Source organism: Papaver somniferum, chromosome 8 (assembly GCF_003573695.1).
Source record: "Papaver somniferum cultivar HN1 chromosome 8, ASM357369v1, whole genome shotgun sequence".
NCBI lineage: Eukaryota > Viridiplantae > Streptophyta > Magnoliopsida > Ranunculales > Papaveraceae > Papaver > Papaver somniferum.
In genome coordinates, this window is record NC_039365.1 from 137,952,877 (window position 1) to 137,958,322 (window position 5,446).

The window sequence follows — 5,446 nt, forward strand, 5'->3', positions numbered from 1 at the left end:
GTTCCAAAAAATTAAAGTAACATTTGACTTTTCCAATTAGGAAACCAGCCTATTTTTTTGAAACATATATTTAGAGAACCCATCCTATTAAAAAAGAACGGAAGGAGTAAGTTTTTGTAGCAAGATGGAAGCGGGGATGACATAATTAAATTATAAAAGGAGAAAAGAACGTAAAGATGGATTGATGAAAAGGAAAGAGCGAAGCTCTGGAATATTACGTATTCCATCAAAAGGTACTAAATTGGTTGAACTCGCTAAAAACCTACAACCATGTGCGCGTTGGGAAAACAGTTGGACCGGCCGTGTGAGTTATTAACATTTTTACCTAATTGACCTTCATAGTCGAGTTAAGTACAGTGATGCGGGTTAGGTTAGAGTATATCATTTTCCGTATAATTAGAGCATAATTTTTTTTTTGTGTTAAAGTTCTGGGTATTCATATGTATGTTGAGATACAAGTCAATTAGAGCATAATTTTTTTTTTTTCATTTTCCGTCATGGCGTTAAAGCTTGTGTTTTTATGGCTGATTATGGTGATACTACAGAGAAGGAGGAGGAAGAAGAAGAATCAAGTTTGCTTGTGAGGCAGAGTAACAAGGTAATACTATAATTTAGCTAATCTGCTCATAGTTTGATGCTTGAGTCCTTCATTTTTCTTGGGTTTTCATAAATAATATTATTCCCCTCCATCACTATTTTAATCATCTGCCAAAAGAAAAGCAAACAGTATTGCTCACTGCTGTTTAATAAAATGTCTCAATGAAATAATTGTCATGTGCCTTAAATTTGATTCAGTTTTGGATGTTAAAGAGGTTTTGATCAAATGGTTTTGTTTATATAAGGTTTTTGAGTAATGGGTCTTCATACTGATAGTCTATACCTGCCATTTTTTATGCATTTTGTTTTATTGATGTATAGTTCAAATGTGTTATCCCTAATCTTACAGTTGTGGTTCCTTGTGCCCTACACTCAATTGATAGGTTAAGGTGAAATGGTGAATGAGTCTGCTACTCTATCAAGTTACAACACTATTTCATAATTTTACAAGGCTAGTGTCCAAGCAAGGCATGTTGGCATAACACGGGAAATTCATCCCTCACAACAAATACAGGGAAAACTTCTGCATGAAGCTCAAAAAATAAATAGAGGTAAGAACTCTCAGTGTGGTGGTAAGGTCATGTTTCTTCGCATCATGTAGAAATTCATATTCTAATGCGGTTGTCATGCTGTGAAAGAAATTCCAGCTAAGTTGTTGAGAATACAAGAAGCTGCAGCCAAGCGTGTGAGAGCAGTTGCATAGGCCCCGTCTCTTCAGGTAATTTATGATGTATAATTTTTTTTGTCATCGTTATATCTGAAGTTGTTTCTTATATAAATTCTCTTGGCCTTAAACCAGCTCCTTATAGTGCATGACGGTGGGGAGTCGTGTTTTCTCTTTCTTGTCGTGCCCTCACTCCGCTACCGCGCACGGTCATGGAATTGTAAATCCTAACTTTCTAAGAAAATCGATCTGAACTCATAGGAACAGAAACGGGTGAGTTGAGCTCCGTAAATCGGGCGACTGACTCAGTGAAAATTTCTTCGTCAAATCTTCGTTTCTTGTGCTCAGTTCCATTAATTCAGGTGAAATTTACCCTAAACTTCATCTGAATCCGTTTCTTTTCCTTATGACTAGTCATTAAATCAGGTGGTTTTATGGATTCTCGTCCTAAATCCACTATTTTTGAATCTTTTAAGTCAAATATGTTAGGTTTCAATAAAGAAAATAATTCTCAAGTAATTCCATCGATTAAATTACCAGATGATTTGTTTGAAGAAAGCATTAACCTTTGGATATTTTCTCTTATTGGAAGACTTAATTTACAACAGACTAAATGTGTTGATGCTGCTGTTATTCTTCGTCAACAATGGAAATTGACAGGTGACTGTAAACTCATTCCATTAGGAAGAAGTTTTTTCATAATTAAGTTGGATAATGAAACAGATCGTCAATATATCAAGGAAGGCAAATAGGAAGTTCTTAATCAGATTTTAAAAATAAGAAAATGGATCTCTAATTTTCGTCCAGAAATTCAGAAAACTTCAAAAGCTATGGTATGGGTTAGATTACCAGGACTAGGTCTTGAATTTTGGAGTGAAAAGATTCTGTTTAAGATTTGCAAGGAAATTTGTACACCAATCAAACTAGATGAAGCTACAACTAAATGTGAGGTTGGGTATTATGCAAATGTGCTTGTTGAAGTTGATTTTGCAAATACTATTCCTAACAAAGTTTGGATTGGCACTAAAGATGGTGGTTTTTTTCAGGATATCTCAATTCCTGTACGTCCAAAGTTTTGCTCAACATGTAAAATAGTTGGGCATTTTATTACAGAATGTAGGGTTGAGAGGAACAAGATACATCAAGCAAGTAATGATCAGATTAATAATAATAGCAAGCCTACATCAACTCATGTTCAGCACCAAACTCCTAAAGCTAATATTGATCATACTCCATTTGATATTTGTGACACATCAGAGATTGAGAAAAATATTGCTAATATTGAAAGAAGGCAAAGTTCTATTGCTAATAGTAATCAATGCCTTGAAGAAGATGATATTGTTTCCAATATAATAACACCAATGAATTTTCAGGTTACTAGTAATTTAACTTCAGCAAACATAAATAGTGGGAGATTCAATGCTCTCAACCAAGAGCAACAAAATGAAGATGATGTGATTAGTGTTGATGAAGAAATCTTAGAAATGGAGCCTCAAAAACAGATCCGTATTACAGAAGATACTGAAGTGGATAGTGTTGTCAAATTTGGAAATGCAGTTTCAGATACAACTTCTAATAAAGTCAAGACCAAAAATCAAAATATGGAGGTTGGAAAAACTGATCAAGTAAGTGGAGCAATAAACTTGCTCAACATAGCTGTAGCAAATAGCTTACAAAACAGTACTGTCAATTTTGTAAATGGTTCAAATGGTAAAGTTACTAATGAAGCAGTACAAGTTACATTTTGGGCTAAGGTGGTAGAAAAAGAAACTTCAACTTCTTCTCCAGTCAGTCCAAGAGATAATGTGAAAGGAGTTAAACAAGTTCCAGTCAATAATAAGTATAACTTTAGAAAGAATCAGGGTAAAGGGGGTACCAAAAACCTCTCTTCCAAACAATGAAGATTTTGTATTGGAATATCAGAGGCCTTAGAAGAAAAAGGGCTCAAGACAAATTATGGTATATGATAAATCAATTCAGCCCTTCTTTAGTATGGATTGCTGAACCAAAAGTTCAGTGTAGTGTCTCCTTTTGCAGCAAATTAAATCTTCCAGGAATGGAAAGAATTGTTATTCATAACTCTACTTAAAATAATAAAGGTAATATCTGGCTTTTTTGGAATAAAAATCTTACTCAACCTACAGTTATATCAATGTCAAGTCAAATGGTTACTGTTAGTATAGGTAATGTACTTGTCTCTGGAGTTCATGTACATGTTAAGTTAGTGCAGAGAAGATTTCTTTGGTCTGAAATGGAAGTGATTAATGACCTCAACAAACCTTGGATAATCCTAGGTGACTTCAATGCTATATTATCTCCAGATGAAAAAGTGGGTGGAAGGTCTCCTAACAGAAACTCAATGTTGGAATTCAGTGAATGTTTGAATAAATGTGAACTTCTTCAAGCTCCAAAAACAGGTATGCAATATACTTGGTCTAACTGCCAGCAAGGAAAAAAGAGAATACTCTGTACACTTGATAGAGTAGTTTTCAATCAAAAATGGCTGCAAATATATGGTGATTGGGGGTACAAAGTAGGACCAAGAATTGTTTCAGATCATTCTCCATTATTGGGTGGCTGTGCTAGCATTCCAAAACCAAAAAATGTACCTAGAAAATTTCAAAAAGTGTGGATCAGCCATCCAGATTTCTTGTTTGTAGTAAAAGCAAGTTGGTCAAATGTTATTGAAGGTGATCCTGCATTCATCTTTATGCAGAAAATGAAAGAGTTGAAAAGAGTATTAAATGACTGGAACTAGACAGTTTTTGGAAATGTGCATGTAAAACTCAAAGAAGCTGAAGAGAAAGTCTTGGAGATGATGAAAATATCTGATAATAATCCTTTTGACTCTGAAGCATTGGATGAGTTAGTTAAGGCACAAAATGAACATGTAAATAAAGAAGTGCAACTCAATACACTAATGAGGCAGAAGTCAAGAATCAAGTGGATAAAGGAAGGAGCAGACAATACAAATTTTTTTCATACTAATCTGAAAATAAGGAATTCAAGAAACTTAATTACTAAATTGGAAGTCAATGATGGGAATGTAATATCAGATCAATCTCAAATTGCAGATGAACTGGTGCGATACTTCCAAAAAAAGTTTGAATAACAAGGTGTCAACATTAAAGAAGAATTACTAGAAGTTGTTCCTCAACTTATCACTGAAGAAGATCAAAGTTTTTTGGATGACATTCCTAGTGCAGAGGAAATCAAGACAATGGTGTTTGATATGGACCCTGAAAGTGCTCCAGGTCCAGATGGTTTCTCTGGAATTTTTTATAGAAGCTGTTGGGAGATAATATAAGATGATCTGGTGGCTGCAATTCAATTTTGTTGGAGGAGGAGATTCATTCCTAAAGGTATGAATTCTAGTTTATTAGTGTTAATACCAAAAACACAAGGAGCAAAGACAGCAAACCAGTTCAGGCCTATAGGTTTGAGTAATGTTATATTCAAAATCTTTGCTAAGATTATTACTAAAAGAATGAGTAGCTTTATGATCAAATTAATATCTCCACAACAGTCAGCTTATATAAAAAGAAGAAGCATACAAGAACAAGTTTTACTTGCATCTGAGTTAGTGAATGAAATAAAGTTTAAAAGAAGGGGAGGAAATGTGGGACTAAAATTGGATATTTCTCAAGCTTATGATTCTGTAAGCTGGGAATTTCTCATGAAAGTATTGATGAAATATGGTTTCTCTTCCTCTTGGTGTAATTGGCTAATAACTCTATTTCAATCAACAAGAATTTCAGTTATGGTGAATGGTGGTCCATGTGGATTTTTTCCAGTTAGTAGGGGGTTAAGGCAGGGAGATCCATTATCTCCAATTATATTTGTTCTAATGGAAGATGTGTTGAGCAGAAATATTTCAAAATTGGTGTCCAATGGAAAAATTCAACCCATGGTGATAAAAAATGGCATACATCCCACTCATTTGTTTTTTGCAGATGATGTGTTCATATTTTGTAATGGATCTAAAAAAATTCTGAAGAACTTACTAAATTTATTGGATGATTATCAAGCCAGTTCAGCACAAATTATCAACAAAACAAAAAGTAAGTGCTTTGTGGATGGAGATTCAGCTGCAAGGAAACAACAAATAAGTGAAATAGTTAACATGGAACTGTCTTATTTCCCAGATAAATATTTGGGTGTCATTTTATCTCCAGGAAGAATTAC

General features: G+C 34.2%; 1 long non-coding RNA gene across 1 annotated transcript; it reads left to right on the plus strand.

The window, feature by feature from the left end:
- Nucleotides 1-411: 411 nt before the first annotated feature.
- Nucleotides 412-2,501, plus strand: LOC113302308. Its single transcript, XR_003336741.1, has 4 exons — nt 412-598; nt 981-1,148; nt 1,245-1,315; nt 1,397-2,501. It is a non-coding gene; the product is annotated as an uncharacterized LOC113302308 (long non-coding RNA).
- Nucleotides 2,502-5,446: the final 2,945 nt, after the last annotated feature.